This window comes from Opisthocomus hoazin, chromosome 9 (genome assembly GCF_030867145.1).
Source record: "Opisthocomus hoazin isolate bOpiHoa1 chromosome 9, bOpiHoa1.hap1, whole genome shotgun sequence".
Taxonomy (NCBI): domain Eukaryota; kingdom Metazoa; phylum Chordata; class Aves; order Opisthocomiformes; family Opisthocomidae; genus Opisthocomus; species Opisthocomus hoazin.
In genome coordinates, this window is record NC_134422.1 from 8,463,194 (window position 1) to 8,482,310 (window position 19,117).

The window sequence follows — 19,117 nt, forward strand, 5'->3', positions numbered from 1 at the left end:
GCTTCGGGGGAGCTGGTAGAAGGTGGGTGACATCTGGTGGCCAGTCCTTTCTGGTAGGGGTGGAGGCTTCTTCGCTGAGGAGAAGATCAAGGCGGAAAAAAAAGTGTTTCTGGTTGCCACTACAACATAATACAAGTTAAAGGAGTAATAGTTATCAGCTTGTAATAAACTGCAGAACTTAGATCAGTATCTGTTACAATATTCTTCACACGCCATGAATCATCAGAAAATGGTTACACAAAGAAAAACCCCCAAACTAAACAAAATCAAATAAATGGGTATGGTTTTGGTGACAATTCACAAAAATCTCTGCTAGTGTTCAGTGCTGTTCGTTTTGGGTTTCTCCACGCAGGACAGAGAACTGTGAAGCATCCAATGCATGCTGAAGGACACTGGTTTGTACCCACAAGCATCTGCAATAATGATGTGCAATTTGCAGTTTCACTTTTCACCCAGCATTCTGCTGTGTTCTGGGTTGGAAACGCTCACTGGTGTTTAATGAGAGGTTAAGGGTTTGAAAATTTTACAAGACGTTGAACGATAAAAGCCTTGGACCTCTTTCTGTGTAAGCTGGGTAACTTTTTAAAAGATCGGCTCCGATTTGTGGAACAGGCTCTTGTCACAGAGAAACAAAAGCAGGTGAAATAACAGCATCTATAGCGCTTTCATTCTTTCCCATTTATTATGCTTTTAATTTAGGAAGCTCATATGCAGGAGCGGACTTAACATTGGAGTCACTTTTGAGTTTGATATGTTCTGTTATAGAAACAGTATGTATCAGAAAATAACAACAGTGGTCTCCTAGCAGAGCTCTTACTGAAGGGCATAGTAGGTAACAGTTTTCAAACTGAAGCATACCAACCAGGTCCTCCTTTCATGAATAGGAAATTATACTACGTATTTTACAGTATGTACATCTGACACAGCTAAGTGAAAAAATACGGCAGAGGGTAGCAAACTATGTGCATTGGTTAAGGAAGTGACAACAGCGTAGGAGAGTGGGCTCCCTGCTCAAGGAGCGTTCCCTGAGGAAAGGTTGGGTTCTTGGAGCAAAGGGAGCAAGAGACTGAGAGAAGAGAGAACATAAACCTCTGCAGCATTGAAGTATTATGAGAATCTTAGAGCAGCCTGGCACATGTTTATTCCTCATTTTGGTGTGTAACGAGTAAGCCACCAATTCTTCAGCTTTAGCTACCTGAGACCTGTCTCCCATTCAGCATGAAACTCAGATGGTTAAAGCTTCACCCATCTGCTTGCTCACTCAGTGCCTATGGGAAGACAGTGTGGGTGGAGGCCCAGTGAGGCTGGTTAGGACCATTAGGGCCTGTTAATGCAATCAGGGCCCTGATGCTGGCATCTTCTCTTGCCTGTTTGCATCTCAGAGCCACAGGCTCTCTCCAGCTCCAGAACTGTGCCTGCTGATCCCATCACCCTTGGGTACAGGGAGGAATGGCGTGGCAGTGCTACTCTGCAATTTAGGGTACCTCCTAAGGCTGTGCTGTGTGTCCAGGGCTCTGCCAGGAAGCATGCTTCCCAGCAGTAGTCACACTACACTGTGTGCCACCATGTGTGCTTCTGGCACCGTGTGTCACCACGTGTGTAGCTGCCCTACATGCAAAGGAACGCATCGTGTGAGCCAACATTCAGTGATTACAGGAGCTAAGTTGATAGGTCTATTGCATGTGTGAAAACACCTAAACGTTATCTCAGGCTAGGACTGAGGATCTTGGCTATACCTGTTGTTCATGGAGAACTTTTGGGTTACTCTGAGGTCTGTCTTATTGATGAGGAAGACAATTATATTCTAGTAGACACATTCAAAATATCGCCTACTGATACTGTTTTCCTGCTTGCTTTTGTGTCCAAAAGTTGCAGGTACAGCCCCGCCCTGAGTGGGAAACAGAAACTTGCTTGTGTGTTTGTGTGCCAGTCACAGCTTCAGATTAGTAGAGAACACAGGCAGGTTAAGACGTTTATACTAACTTCTGCTTGCTCACTGTAAACTCAACGTAAAAGGACAGAAGTAATCCTTAGAAGACATTGAGTGCAGTAGGAGTGTTTCAGGAATGTTTAGGTTGTGAGACCAAATCTTTTGCACTTCTCTATACTGACTTTTGGAGAATTCTCATTATGGACCAACAGTGGATGATAACCTAAAATGCAAGTGCACAGAAGTCACCAGTGCTAACTCCAGAATTGATTAATGTCACCTTTAAAGCAGTCTACTTGTTGAATTTTCCATCTCTGTTCAAAGAATAAATTACTGTAACATGGAGAAATGTGTCTAGAACATAGACGAATTCCGTGATTATTCATAGACAATACCTACATAAACCTTTCCTTAGGGAGGTATGTGTAATCTTGTGTTTCCTTTTGGCTTGCAGCACTGTAACAATATTACAGCACACATACAATAAAATTTAGTTTGCCTTTCCTAATAGCAATGTCTGTCATTATGAACTATATATTATGAGAGAATATAGAGAAAGAAATTATTTTTAATATAGAGATCTCTTTCTTCTGACGTGGACTATATCCAACATTCCTGCCTTTGTTCCAGTCTGATAGCCCCCTCTCGTCTCCAGGAGATACACACAGTGTTACATCATGTTATACTTCTTGGATCACCGCAGGGGTAAGGCACTTGGGATAGGAACTAGAGAGCATCTGCATTATGATCTACACCTCCTTCAAAGCCCTGTTGCCTGGTCTCTGAAAGGTGTCCATCCCTCTGTGCCAGGTTTCTGATCTTCTTTTATAACCTCCCCGCACCCTGGTCCTCTGAATAAAGGGTTAGTTGTTAGCTTTGCAGATACTAAGTGGACTCTTTGGTGGTAGCCTCAGTATTGTATTATTAATGTTGAACATAACTTCAATAAAATGAAAAAGGAGAAGAGGAAAAAGAAGAAGGAAAAACTGAAATTTGAACCAGAGATAAGATAAAAAAGACTTTCCTGAAAAGTATCTTTGTCTCTCCATTGCCAAACAATGTCTGTGTCTTGAGGCTTCCAACATAACGCTTTTAAAGCTTTCTGTTTGATGTCTCCCTCAGCTTTATTGATACAAATGAATTTACTGCAAGATGATAACCAATTCCAACCTCTGTGCTGGAGATCAGAAAGCTTATGTGTTCTTGTTCAAGAATGTATCTTGCTTTTTTGTTTGATTGCTCTGATTTCTCAGGACCTCGTCTACGTTTTTTGAACTACAGTACAATATAATTCTGAAGAGCTGTCATATTCAACCCTAATAATATTCTGATCACAAAGTGAAATCTTGAAGAGTCACCCTCTTTTACTCCTTATTTACAATTCAACGTTCCTGTAGGATAACCTTGGTTTAACTCTGATTAAATATCAGAAGAGTAGGAAATAGAAAATGTTCCTATCTTTTCCCCATATTCAGGTAAAGCCCCTGTTTTTCAACATGAGTAAAACTTTGCAGTTAGGCTTTCACTGTATCCTTCCCACCAAATTTTTATGCATACGAAAAAGTCAGATTTTTAAAAGGTATTATAAACTCTGCCCAGCACAAAAGAGCAAACCTATAAATTATTATTTGACTCTTGCCTTTGAAGGTTTTATTCTGTCCCCTGTCCATAAATGTAACAACTGGACTATAAAATTTTCCATCACCAGAAAACATTGAACTATATTCCAACAGATCTTCCCATTACCACAGATATTGTAAACATAAATTGTACAAACATTTCCATTAACTTTTCTCTGAGTTATCAAACAGGAAATAGACCCTTGTTTTTAGGTACAAGACCAGACATTTCTAATAGGTGTTGAATGTGTTCAATAAGTGTACTAAGGAGCTCCCCATTTGCAGGAAATTATATGAGTTTTCTTTTCAGAGATCACAATGGTGTTTCAGGGCAAAGTGACGTGTAATTGTAAAATTTCATAGGCACAGTATAAATCTGGTAGAGCTGATTCTTCACTGTCTTCTTCCCTTTGTAGTAATTAGTGAAAGTGGTTATATTTTCCATCCACCTTGCACTGGTTTGAATGACTGCCCAAGGTGCAAGAGATACTCTGTGCTCTCCTTTGAATGCAAACGGAAATTGCATCATGATTTATTTTAGAGATTTCATTAAACCTGGGGGAATTGAAGACTTTCCTGAGGAAACAAGTCACTGGCCACTCATGGAGATTTGCCAAAGATACTGTGTGGCAGATAAATGATAAAGGCATAAAAGCAGAAAGGCTAAGAAAGAACAAAGACAGTAAGGACATAGTAGAAAATCTGGATGGGTTCTTTGTATTGGTGTTCACTATTGAGGTAGTAATTTTGTAAGTTTCCCCTTCAGTATGATATTTATGGAGCTATTGTCTCAAACTGAAGAATCCATAGAAGACTTTTTAGATGGAATCAGTAAAATTAACGGTACCAGGGCTTGATGCTGTTTGTCCAAAAGTTTTGAAGGCACTTAGGTAGGAAATTTCTGCTACGTTGTCTAATCAGCCTATTTTCATAATTATCAGAAGCAAGAATTTCAGAGAGGTCAGTAGTGGTAAATCTGGAAATCGGAAATGGATAGCTTAGTCTGACTTCTGCCCCAATGAATCAGCAGGAAATATGCTTAGGGTATGTATAGATAGCATATGTATGATAGGTTAATATCTATGCATGATCCTCTTCTGTAGAGGTAAACAATAAGCTCACAGGTTGGTTTGTTGTTTGAAGGAGTCGGCAACCATCTCTCTGATTTGGATAGTAGTCTCCATTCAGATATCCATAAGCTTTTTGACAAAATCTTGAGCCAAACACTTGCTGTCATTAGAGAGAGAAGATTGTCATGGGATATGCCATAAGATGCTTAAAAGATACAAGTAGAAAAAGATAGAAAAGAAAAATAGAAATAGGGATACGGGATCCCTTGGCTGTGGAGGTAGTTTATCTTTGCAATCTCTCAGGACCTTGTTTTGCAACCTTACTTTTCAGCATATTTGTAAATGGTCTGGAAAGGGAATGAATATTGAGGTGACAGTTGCAGATGATATAAAATTGCTGAAGATAATAAAATCTAAATCTGATTGCAAAATGTTGCAGAAGGATACTGTGATACTACGTGACAGGAAAATAAAACAGCAGATATAATTTAGTGTTGATATTACTTTGCATGATAAATGCAAAATTACATGAAAAATGGCTGCCTATATAACCAAATGGACTTTTGATATTGCTGATCAGGAATGAGACTGTGAATTTACTTTGAAGAGTCTCTGAAAATATCAGATCAATGTTCAACAGTGATCAAAAAACCAGAATGGAATAAAGAAAGCGTTTGTGAACAAAATAAAACATCCCTATGTCTGTATAGATCTATGGTACACTCAGATTTGCATCTGGCCGTTCTCTTTCCATACCTCAAAAAAGATATAGTAAAACAATAAAGGATGATAAGAATGATCAGACACTTTGAATTGCATCATATGAGAAGAGACACTGAGTAGAAATTAGAGAACAGGAGAACTTGGGAAAGAGGTGGTAAAGGTTGGATAAAACAAGACTATGAAATCACAGATCATACAAGGACGACTGGGGCAGAATTGTTCAGTATTTGTCAGAGCAAAAAAACCTGGGGCACCCAAGAAAACTTTGAATAGTGGATTTCAAACAAAATTAAATACTTGACCAGGCAAAATCTAAGTTAAATTGTAGAATCTGCAGGACTTTCTGGAGGCCAAAAATGTAAATGTATTTGAAAAAGAGTTACACAGTTCAAGGATAAGAGGTCCTTCAGTGGCTGTTAAATAGGTAACAACTTTAAAGAAGCCTCTAAGTCTCTGACTGTTAGGAAGCTGGGAAAACATTTCCTGGGAGGCATCATTCTGTATTTGTCCTGTTTCATACACTGCTCACCAAAGTGTGTCCTCAAGTTCTTTCTTTTAGATACTGAGCAGATGGTCCTTCGTCTGACTCAGTGCAGCTGTTACTATGTCCTTATTCCTTCCTTTTATTTGCTAACTCATCCAGGGATGTGCTTCTTTTCTAAGGTCCGACTCGCTCACCTTGACAGAAATGACCTGAACAGGCCATAATGCCTCTTTCACAGTGAAGTTAAATCTCTTCAAGGTGCAGAACAGCTCCAATTCAACAAGGCCTAACAACCTGAGACTCAATTCCTCTTTCCAGCTTTCACAGGTTCCCGTGCAGCTCCTGGCATATTTTGAACAGCAAACTGGAATGACTTCAGAACAGCAGTTTCTGGAAATGTTACTCTGCAGTTCCCAGATGAACTTTATCTATATATGTACATATAGCTATATATAGATCCGTGCCTCTGTACCCCAAATATAGTCCCAGTCATTTTCCGCTGTTGTACTGCATCTCACAGAACTGTGTCTCATGGGCAAAATCTGGAAAATCTTGGTACTAAAGGGTCAAATTCATAATTTTTAACTAAGGTGCACCTTTAGTGCTGTAGTGTGGTTGTGGCCAGTGTAACAGAGGAAGGAACTGGAATACAGAGTATCTAGTTGGATCTCTGCTACATTATCACTAGTGTAACAAAGGACTCCAGGGCAATGCCAAAATGAAATCATGAAGTTGATTCTTTTTCATTTTAACTTAGTTAAATGTACCTGTATTTCTGTTGTTATTTGATACCCAAAAGAAATACCAGGAGCCAAATTATCCTTATTTTTGAATTTGATTTTACAATTTGAACTATGATGTCAATTGTGATTTCAGCATCAGGCTTACCGCTTTAAGTGACAACACATCTAGGAAATACCGCATTTCCTATAAATCTCTAGAACGTTTGACAGACTTCACAATCTGGATAGTACTGTTGTACATACCTGTACTTGTTCTTAAATGATGCTTAGTTGTTGTTTAAAATATTTTATTAACTTGTCATTTGAAACTCAAAAGGATATACAGACTCAGAAATATATCTTAATCAAGTTTACTCTTTGTTAATTCTAAATGCATTATCACACAAGGGTGTGAAGAAAACACATCATGTAGGCAACCACTGAAATTGGCATCTTTTCTCTCTCAAGTAGCCAGGTGACATTTTGCTTATGGGAACTGTTAAACCAGGGTGTTAAAAACAGATTTAGTTTACTTTCTATCTACTTAAAGGAGAACTGTTGTCACTCTTTTGGCAATTAAAGTTTGAAACTGGGAGGCGTTTGATTTATAGAAGTCAGTAAAGTGGAGAATGCTTTATAAAGCTAAAAAGGAATGATTATAAAACTTCGCAAAAAGGAAACTGTTTTCAGCAATTTATGGACTGTGACAAAACAGTCTCGCTTCAACAGGAGGTAGGTGAAACTTCTGTTATTATTAGAAATAAACTCAAACTGTGAGACTTAGATCATCAACTTTGAACGCTTTTCCCTTCAGCCCCTCAAATTAAGGAAATTTTATGTAGGGTACTGATTCACTGTAGTGTACCCTATGACTGAAATCCTGGAATATTATTCAGCACCAAGAAATTATTTACAGTATGTCTTGTCTGTTATCTATGAGATGGGCAATAAAGACAGGGTTCTTGACTGTAGAATTACCACATATGAGAGCTTACCTGTAGGCTTTCTGCTGGTTAAGCGAATCTAGTAGGTCCTGTTTGGTCTCGTTCAAAAATCTGAAAGGTTGAGAGTCCAGTGGTCAATGCATTCCAGGCTGACGTGTATTTATATTGTTATTCTGTGTTATTAATAAAGAAAAAAATCAGGTTGGCTAAGGTCTGGATAATATTGAGCACGTGTTTGCATTGTTTGGTGGTAAATGAAAGTTTTAGTGGAATTTTAGTTGCTAAATAACAACTGAATTTTGTAGGTTACCCTAAATGATGTCCTTCAAAAAGTGATTTAAAGCATCATCTGGAAAATTTTAATCTGACTTTGATGAGAATCTTTTTGATGAGAATCTTTTAGGTGCTTGCAGTTGTCTGGAATTGCTGATATTTTGCAATCTGTAGTTCCCACCAAGTTTATACAGCAAAGACTATTTGGGCAGTCTTTCAAGCAAAAGTCTCAGAGGAATGCTCATCCATCTGGAATTTCAGTAACCTCTAAGTCTTCTCCTCTTGTTACTGGACACTTCTGGAAATAGAGTGTCTATGAATAGGATTCCTATTGCAAAAAGGGGAATAGCACCTTTAATTTTATGGGGTTTTGAGTTTGATGCTTGACTATGCAAAGTTTAGCCCAAAGTCAATATTCACTTAACATATTTAGAACTGATGAAATACAATGGAGTATGAGGCGGGTGTCCTGGTGACGGAGGATGCAGAGAAGGCAGAGCTAATGAATGCCTTCTTTGCTTCAGTCTTCAGTGCTAAGACTGGGCCTCAGGAATCCCAGGCCCCGGAGGTACGAGAAGAAGCCTACAAAGAGGACGACTTTCCCTTGGTCGAGGAGGACTGTGTGAGGGATCGCTTAAGTGATCTGGATGTCCACAAATCCATGGGCCCCGATGGAATGCACCCACGAGTGCTGCGGGAGCTGGCGGATGTCATTGCTGAGCCACTCTCCATCATCTTTGAGAGGTCCTGGAGGACAGGAGAGGTGCCCGAGGACTGGAGAAAGACCAATGTCACTCCAATCTTCAAAAAGGGCAAGAAGGAGGACCCAGGGAACTACAGGCCGGTCAGCCTCACCTCCATCGCGGGAAAGGTGATGGAGCAGCTTATCCTGGAGGCCGTCATCAAGCAAGTGGAAGAGAAGAAGGTTATCAGGAGTAGTCAGCATGGATTCACCAAGGGGAAATCATGCCTGACCAATCTGATAGCTTTCTACGATGGCATGACTGGCTGGGTAGACAAAGGGAAAGCCGTGGATGTTGTCTACCTTGACTTCAGCAAGGCTTTCGACACAGTATTCCATGATATCCTCCTAGGGAAGCTGAGGAAGTGTGGGCTGGATGAGTGGTCGGTGAAGTGGATAGAGAACTGGCTGAATGGCAGAACTGAGAGGGTTGTCATCAGCGGCGCTGAGTCTAGTTGGAGGCTGGTAACAAGTGGTGTCCCCCAGGGGTCAGTACTGGGCCCAGTCTTGTTTAACTTCTTCATCAACGACCTGGATGAAGAGTTAGAATGTACCCTCAGCAAGTTTGCTGATGACACCAAACTGGGAGGTGTGGTAGATACACCAGAAGGCTGTGCTGCCATTCAGCGTGACCTGGATAGGCTGGAAAGCTGGGCAGAGAGGAACCTGATGAGGTTCAACAAAGCCAAATGCAGGGTCCTGCACCTGGGGAGGAACAACCTCATGCACCAGTACAGGCTTGGGGTGGACCTGCTGGAGAGCAGCTCTGCGGAGAGGGACCTGGGCATCCTGGTGGACGACAGGTTAACCATGAGCCAGCAGTGTGCCCTGGCTGCCAAGGAAGCCAATGGGATCCTGGGGTGCATCAAGAAGAGTGTGGCCAGCAGGACGAGGGAGGTTCTCCTTCCCCTCTACACTGCCCTAGTGAGGCCTCATCTAGAGTACTGTGTCCAGTTCTGGGCTCCCCAGTTCAAGAAAGATGAAGAGCAACTGGAGAGAGTCCAGCGAAGGGCTACGAGGATGATGAGGGGACTGGAGCATCTCCCCTACGAGGAAAGGCTGAGGGAACTGGGCTTGTTCAGCCTGAAGAAGAGAAGGCTGCGAGGGGACCTAATAAATGCTTATAAATATCTGAAGGGTGGATGTCAGGAGGATGGGGCCAAGCTCTTTTCAGTGGTGCCCAGTGACAGGACAAGGGGCAATGGGCACAAACTGAAGCAGAGGAAGTTCCATCTGAACATGAGGAAGAACTTCTTCCCTCTGAGGGTGACGGAGCACTGGAACAGGCTGCCCAGGGAGGTTGTGGAGTCTCCTTCTCTGGAGATATTCAAGACCCGCCTGGACAAGGTCCTGTGCAGCCTGCTGTAGGTGACCCTGCTTCGGCAGGAGGGTTGGACTAGATGACCCACAGAGGTCCCTTCCAACCCCTACTATTCTGTGATTCTGTGATTCTGTGATTCTGAGTTCCTAAAGTGACTCTTACAAAAATTTATCAGATTAAATATCTTCATTACTTACTAGAAGAGTTATCACATCTTCTTTATCCTATCACTGCCTCCCATCTTTTATATTCCTTTCCGAAATCTCTTGTTATTTAAATGTATTTTTACTCCATGGGGCTGAAGATCTTGTAACAAAGGAATGTTTCTTTTTTTGTGAATATATATGTCATGGTTTAGTCTGGCTGGACGCCAGATGCTCACCAAAGCTGCTCTATCAGTCTGCCTCCTCAACTGGACAGGGGAGAAAAAATACAGTGAAAGGCTCCTGGGTCAAAATAAGGACAGGGAGAGATCACTCAACAATTACTGTCACAGAGAAAACAGACTGAACTTGGGGAAATTAGTTTAATTTGTCACCAATCAAATCAGAGCAGGATAATGAGAAATAAAATTAAATCTTAAAAACACCTTCCCCCCACCCCTCCCTTCTTCCTGGGCTAAACCTTACTCCTGTATTTTCTACCTGCTCCCCCTGAGCGGTGCAGGGGGACGGGGAATGGGGGCTGCAGTCAGTTCATCACATGTTGTCTCTGCAGCTCCTTCCCCCTCAGGGCGAGGACTCCTCACACTCTTCCCCTGCTCCAGCGTGGGGTCCTTCCCATGGGCTGCAGTTCTCCATGAACTTCTCTGACATGGTTCCCTTCCACGGGGTGCTGTTCTTCAGCAACAGACTGCTCCAGTGTGGATCCTCCACGGGGTCATAAGCCCTGCCAGCAAACCTGCTCCAGCGTGGGCTCCTCTCTCCATGGGGCCACAGGTCCTGGCAGGAGCCTGCTCCAGCGCAGGCTCCCCATGGGATCACAGCTTCCTTCAGGCATCCACCTGCTCCGACGTGGGGTCCCTTCCATGGGCTACAGGTGGAGATCTGCTCCACCGTGGACCTCCATGGGCTGCAGGGGGACAGCCTGCCTCACCATGGTCTTCACTATAAGCTGCAGTGGAATCTCTGCTCCGGTGCGTGGAACACCTCCTCCCCCTCCTTCTTCACTGACCTTGGTGTCTGCAGAGTTGTTTCTCTCACATCGTCTCACTCCTTTCTCCCACTGCAGTTGCCCGTACGCAGTTTGGTTTTTTTTCCTTCTTAAATCTGTTATCCCAGAGATGCTACCACTGTCACTGATGGGCATGGCCTTGGCCAGCAGCTGATCTGTCTTGGAGTCAACTGGCCCTGGCTCTGTCAGACAGAGGGGAAGCTTCTGGCAGCCTCTCACAGAAGCCATCCCTATAGCCCCTCTGCTACCATAACCTTGTCATGCAAATGCAATGCAACATAATACAATGGGCTTTATGGAAATGGACTACACTAACTGCAAAGTATGTTAAATTTACCATATAGACTGCTTTCTCTGAGATGCTTTTCTTGAACAGGGACGTGTTATACGTGACAAAAAATATTTGAAGAGAAATTCTTATGAGAAAGGTAGAGAATTCTGTACAAAGTCTCTTAAAATAATAAGCTACGTAATGGCAAATACAGCCACTGGATGTGAACGGAGTCATTTGACCTTATGCATACGCCAACCTACAATACTGCAGCAAAAGACATAGTAGAAGCATTTACATGTGCTATGAGACAAGTCTTGCACTGAGAAGTCAGAAAGTGTAGGCTTCCTGAAGGGAAAACATTTCCTTTGTCAGGCAACCCATTTAAATGGAAAGTAGTCTAACTGCAACATGGGAAAGTTTTTCCTGATTCGGAAATGTAGTCCTTTTGCAGAAAAACCCACAACCTGAACCTGCAAATGTGAAAAATAACAATACATCTTTATCATTTCACCCAGGTCTGCTCTCTGAGACACAGCTGAAGGGTCAAAGCTGAATCAGTTATATTTGCTTTCTGCAACTGTAAAATTCAAATTCTTCAGGATCACAAAAGAGAGTGAATTGCATATCTCTCTTATCAAATAAGAAGTATTGATAGAAAAGGTCTCGGGAGGGAATATTGATCAACACATGTAAATTCAAGGAAGTTTTGATTTAAGTAATGAATACTGACTTAGTCCAAGAACTAGACTTCATATGAAAAAAAAAAATCAAGTTTTATAAGATTGTTGTTTTCTTTGTCTTTACCCTCTAACTTAATATTAAGTCATTTCAAAAGTTCTGTTTTCTTCTATGTCTGTCTTCTGCCATCATTTCTGCTGTTACCAGTATATGCCATCTTTGGAGGAAGTTCTGTGTTGTAGACGGCCAATAAACCGAGTCATCAGTGGAAGATTCTACAGTGAAGCTGAAGGAAATCACTTTCTAACATACTTAAGATCCCAGGCTATTCAAGGCACTGTAAATGTGACGAAAACCAGCTTGAACTGCAGCCAGAAAGGAATTGGGCCCAAATGTGGAATATGATGCAATGAACTTAAGCACCTTGTCCAGTTCAATCAATGCTATTTTTACATGAAAAGTCTGCTAGATAATGGGCAGATACTTTTGCTTCTGGAATTCAGGTGTTCTGTGGATTGCCCAAACACTGAAATAAGCCTGTGGTGTTTTTTTTTTTTCCTTGCCCTTTGTCATCCTTGTAAAAAAATTTTGCAATCTCAGTTCAAGAAGACAGTCTCTAAATCCAATTCTCATGTCACCACCGTGGGTCTTTGACCCATACAAGTCCCTGTGGATAGGAAGCATTCAGACATAGTTCGTTGACATTAAGCAGATGCAGTCAAGCTTTTGAGTTTTCTAGCACAACTGAGAGCCTGGAATTTTAATATATTCCTAAGTAGGACCCTGGCTTCAAATTACTTTCCTCCCTCGTTTCCTTAGACATTCTAGAATATATTTCTCATAGGCAATTGTATCTCTTTAGACATATATGCCTAACAAGCATGAGATACAAGGAGAGATCAGGTAGCTTCATCCAAATGTATGGAACTGAATATTGACCAGATTTATAGCTGACATACTATTTCAGCATCAGACTTCTATGTATCTTTTCTTATTTGTTGCTAGAGAAGGATCACTGGACAAAACCTTTTAATATAAACTCCATCAGCTCAGGTTGGAGAGATGTGACTGAGAGTTTCAGGTTATAACCCGTTGATTCTTAGCAGCCTCACATTTGCACATGGTAGAGGCCCTAGAGGGAATCATTTAGATCTTAGCAAGCTGGAAAATGTGTCTGTCTAGGGGTGGCAATGGATGACCATTAATTTACTGTGCGTAATCGCATTATGTTCTTAGGTTACCTATGTAGTTTAGGGAAGTAGCAGGTGATTGAGGACATGTCTGCAGTTTGAGTAAATCTGGCTAAATAATATACAAGTTAGTGGTTTGAAGACTTGTTTTCTTAAACTCATTAGGAGCTAGGGTTATTGACAAGTGACAAAGGCAAATATTTAATCAGGAGAGCCAGCGTTCACAGAAATGTCATGTTTTTGTGTGTATTACAGGGAGGTAGATCAATGAGATACAGGATTCTAGCAGGAAAGAAGGTATTTTTCATATGCTGGCTAATTTACCATTAGTCATTGCCTAAAAATACTGCAGGTCAAGTTAAATCAGTCTGTTAGATCAGGTAGATGAAATGTTTACTTTAATAAATACAATCTTCCCCTTGCCTGCGGTAGCTGGGGTTGAAAAGCAAGGACAGTACCAATAGTGTAGTAATTACCAGATCATCCTAACAGCTCAGACAGGTGTAACTGCAGGTGACTGCAGCAGACATAAAGCAAGGTTCACACTGCTCTTCCTTCGCAAAGAACTTGTAAAGTGATTGCAGTTCTAGCTCATAGAGTTAGATGCTCTGCGATGCATTGGTAGGGCTTTCACAATTTTCTGCAGGGCTTTAGATTGGTCTTTTATTGTAAAGGTACTTAAAACCAGTAAAGGTCCTTCTGAAAACATACACACACCCTTTAGTTGTCTATTTTGTATCAATGTTTCTAGATTTTCATATCACTGAAAATCTCACACACAAGCCTTTCTGATGAAAATGTCCTGTATGAAAACAGCTGCTAAAATAGAGACTAATTTAAAAGCAACCTCTGGACAAAGAATATTGACTTCTGTAAACTTAGAAGCCTGTAGGCATTTCCCTTTTAGACAACATATTTGTTTTATAAATACAGACGTACTGCAGATAACCCAATGCACATTGTATTTAAAATGATTATTTTACATTTACTTTCATGGAAATTAATCATAAATGTACTTATTTATATGTACTTATTCAAAAAAGTTTGAAACTTTTTCATTCTCCTGTTCTGTTACATGCACAGACTTTCAATAGTTATAAATAGAAAAGACCAGTCAGGGCACGTCTATCCTGCTACAAATGTTGAATCTCCTTCTCCCATACAGTGTATTTGCTAATGTTGTTTTATCTGTCTTTAAGAACTTTCCAATTTCTTACACTTTATTGAGCTTGACATATCTTATTTAACAGATATTGTGGAAACTAACAGCTCTCTCTTTGCTCCTATCTCCTTAATTCCTTGGTTTTCCATTTCAGGTAATTACTTCCAGTTGTTTCCATTTACAGAACTCAGAAAAATTCCTCTCCTGTATTTTTTGATCTTTCAAATGTTTTGAGAAATGACATTTTTTTAGTATAAAATACAATGCTAGTAACCTTCAATAGGCTGCTAATTTGTCCCTGAAAACATAGTTGTTTTTTCTTTCCATTACAAATTTCTATACAAATTACTTTTTGCTAACTGTTGCCTGGATATTCTTTCTCATTTTCTACTTCTGCTGCTCTTTTTTCCCACTGATTAAGGTCAAATCCCAGCAGGGTTTAATAGTTAACTCCCTTCAAGGGAGAAGATGTCAGATTTTGGATGAAAATAAGCGTTCCAAAGAATGGAAATATGACTACCCATTAATAGAAAAGAAATATGAACTCACAGTCATCTGACATCTCAATGATTTTTGTCAGAGCTAGAGAGAGCTCAGATGGTTTGCTGATCTCTGTGGGACATCATGATCTGCTATAAATTACGGAAAATAATCACAAAGTAGACTGGAAATTATGTAAATTGAGTTGTTCCAAGCTTAGCAGATTGTTGAGCAGTAGGTCCAGAAATGCTAAAATCACAGGATAATGGGATTATAGGCTTTGATTAATTTCAGTAAAACATCACTGCTACTCTTTTCAGCGGAGCTGATCTGCAAAACACCACCAGGAAACATGAATTAAAGCAGTAGCTTTATATGAGTGATTGTTGCCATTAAAGGCTAGGACTCAGAATTGACTACAGAAGAGCTGGTAAATCCCGGTCTTGGACGCCATGACTGTTCCAAATGGCTCTTAACACATGATTTCAAAATTTGCTTTGTCTTCCTCATTCATCATGTGTGAATCCGAAATCATCGGACGGCTTGCATATAAAACTTTAACGAAGTTAATGCTGCAGAATCCAGCTTTTTTTCTAGGTTTCAGTCTTCATTTTGAAAAACAGTTTTACTGCTAACCTTGCTTTTTAGTCTTGTTCTTCTTTCACCAAATTAGATTTTGACCCTATTAGCTGCGACAGTGTCCCGTTGAATATCAGTCATAGGGAAGGGAGTCTGTCATGTACAGCATAGGAAACTATTGAAAGGGTAATAGCATCTTCTGCTTCTGGGTATAATCTGATTGTCAAAGTGGAAAAGAAATGTTGCCCTTATGGGTACCATTGCATAATTGGTTATCGCATTATGAGGATTTGCACCTTCCTCTGAGATATAATAAAGACAGAATACCGGACTTGATGGACCAGTAGTCTGATCTACGATGACAGCTCTTTATGTTCTGATACATGTGACCTGTCAGTGTGTATAGTGAAAAGATAAAAAATTAAGCTATTGGGGAGTGAAGACTAAGGCATGTGGAAAGAGATTTCCAAAGGAACGGTTTTCAGTTGTCAGTATGCCGTGAGCCACTGTTGTGGAAATGAAGCAATACATGGCAGCTATCTACATAGAACAATTTACCAGAACCACCAGAGTTCAGTTACTTATTTTTATTTACTTAGTTATATGAGAAAGCACTGGTATGCGAAATAAAATAAGGCAGCTCTTTTAGAGAGGCAAAACTTAAACTGGGAAACTGTTTGGGGTTGGAGTAATTCACTGATCAGCTGCAGTTATGCAAATTGATAAAAATTTCTCAGAATCCAGAAAAATTGATTGGCAGATCCTTAAGAATGCATTTCCTGAGGCAAATGCATATACATACGTATGGAAGTTTGTCATGTAGGCGGTGTCTGATGGACATGGCTGTTTTTCTCTATTTAAGAGCTGTTAAAGGTCTTTGTAATTGGAATGTAACTGCATAAATGTATGCGTAGATGGCTTGACTACTTGAAGAGCTCAGCGCTCTGAGATGCTGAGTGCTGTAAGATCCTGCCAACTCTTAGAACAGAGTTTTGAAAGGGCTCTGTAGGATTTGCATCACTTGTATTGCACTATCTGGATGAAAACATACATTTTGTATAACAGCCTAGCTCCTCTGACAAAAACGAAAAGACTCCATAACTTTATTTAGGTGTATTGTTTCTTACAGAGCTCAGTTGAATCCAGCTCCAGCATTTAAAAATGAGCAAATTAAACAAAAGACATCACTGTTGTAGCTGGTTTTACTTTTGAAGTGATTCATTTTTGTTAAAAACAGAACAAAATAAACCCAGCATCAGGTACTGCATCAGATATCACATTCCTTAAGGATTGGTAGCTTCTGCTAACTACATGATTTGAGGAGGAATGAGGAAACAACAAAAATAGATGTCTGAAAAACATTGCAAATACAAGGAGTGATGAATAGTGAATCTTATTTGGGGCATTATTTTGCGACTCACTTTTCGGAGACCAAAGAAGTTCTAACTTTTCACAAGAGGTTTCTGTCAGATACCTCCTGTTTGATGTGGCAGCCTGTTATTTCCTTTTGCATTGCAGTTGCTTCAGTCAAACAGTTCATGCTATGTCCTGTCATGTTGTGAAACCATGACTTCAGAGACTTCATAAATGCAGCATGCGACGGCCTGTTCTGGAAAGACTACGTACTGAAAATACTGCTTAAGAGGAGGATTTGATTTTAACTTGTTCTAGCAGATATTTGACTTGATTAAGAAAAAAGTAAGATAGCTCTCTTCTGTCATAGAGAATATTACCGTATTCCTTACAGGCAAGTACATTTAAAATTATAGTAAATGAGGCAGTTTTACGATATTTGTTTTAAAAAGAATAGTTTTACACATTATAAATGCTTTAGGTACATGAATAATATATAGCAGGTACTATTGAGGAATCTCATCTGATTGCTTTTATTCTTTCTGGGTTTTTTCCATCAAGTAAATTAAAGAAAAAAATATTTTCATGTATTGTTACATCTTTTTTATTATTCTTCATCTTTTTATCACTTTACAAAGATACAGTAAAACTGCCATTACAGAAGTAAATGTGCAGATCATGTTATTGCCTGGATTTGGTGTAGCAGGATTAATTGTCTGGGACTGAATACTGATGTACCTTGGATTTTAGGTTAATGGAATTCAATGCTTAACTCTTCCATAGAAACTATGTGTGTGACCTTTGTCAAGTCAGCTTGGCCCTGGTCCAGCAAAAGATCAAACATTCGTGCAGTGAGCAACTGACATTTATACACTTGAAGGTACATCAAGGTGTTAATTGCACTGTGCCTCTGTTTCTCTCTTCCTCTTAGTTTTTTTAGTTTAATCAGTAAAAGCCCAAAGGATCTATCAGTGTGTATAAACTATATCTAGCACAACAGAGTTCCTGGTCCCTGCTGATCTCAAGGAAATGCTATTACACATCCTGCTCACTGGACTCCCGTTGACCCTAACGGAAATACTTGCACAAATAATTTGAGCTCTTTGTATATATTCACATAGGAAAATGGTATTGCCCTGGGAAAAAAGAATGGGTCCTCCTTTCCTTGCCGGATATGCCTTCTTCACTGTGGTAGGTTTGATCTCTCAGTGTAGCTTTTTATTCATCGACCTCAATGTCAAAAATCTTCTTTTTTGTCGTTGGGTTTTCTTTAACTTGTTACCAGATGTCTGATGCATGCAATGGCAATAAAAGAAGTCAAATAAAGAAATTTGGAATTCTATTAGAAGCCACGGAAACAATTCCCTGAGCTGTCCATTGGCTTAAATAACTGTGTAAGTAATTTGCCAGAAGACATCTAATGGACTGCTTTAAAAATAAAATCAGATACAGCAGTGATGTCTTTTTTGTTTGTTTTTCCTGCCTCATTATCTCAACAAATACATTGTTTCAGTGTTTTCTTGTATTATGGCAGTATGTGCAGTTCAGACCTCTGTAAGCCTTAAAGTATCAGTTATTAAAGAATGAGTGAATATTCTGTTTAACTATGTACCATAAAAAGTTATAGATATTCTATTAAGTATTTTTATAAATATAAAACCAGAGGAAAAATCAAGAAGTACAAACCAGTTTAAACCTCAGTTAAAATGAGAGGTGGTCCAAATTATCAATGAAATTTTTGCAATTCATGTTTGAAAATATGAATTCTGTTAATGGTTTCTGTATTTTTTAACTATACTAAAAGTAACTCTAAGAACATGCCTGAATTTGTTGCAGTCAGATTCTATAGCAAAAGCTTATCCCGGTTAGAAGTGCATGTTAGTAAAAATCTTTTATACACTTACAGACATGCAAATCCTGGTTCATTTATATATATTTATGCCTTTGGAATGATAGCGAGACAAAAGAAATATATGAAATTATACTAGATGAGAACAAGAAACAAGGGAGTGCTTCTGGGTGGGACATGCTGAAGGAAGGATACCTGCAGAGGAAGATGGGGAGGAAGGTGAGTGAGTGTTCCTCCAACAGGGTTTGTGAAACAGAGTGTGAATACTCCTCCAAGAACTGCTGTACATCAATGACCTGGATACTTTCCCTTGAAACATAAAACAACAGTTCCATTGGAGCAAGTTAAGTACCTGAACTGAGAAGTTTATAGAAATAAATGGTTCAAGAAACAGTAAAAAACCAGGGAAATAATATAAAAGAAGAGTACAAAAATGAGGAAAAAATGAAGCTGCAGGAAGATTGCGTCATTCTCTCAAACTGTACTGTATGAATAGATACCTTGGTCAGAGGTGACAGCAGCAAGCCCTCTGCCTCTGTAGCTTCTAGCCT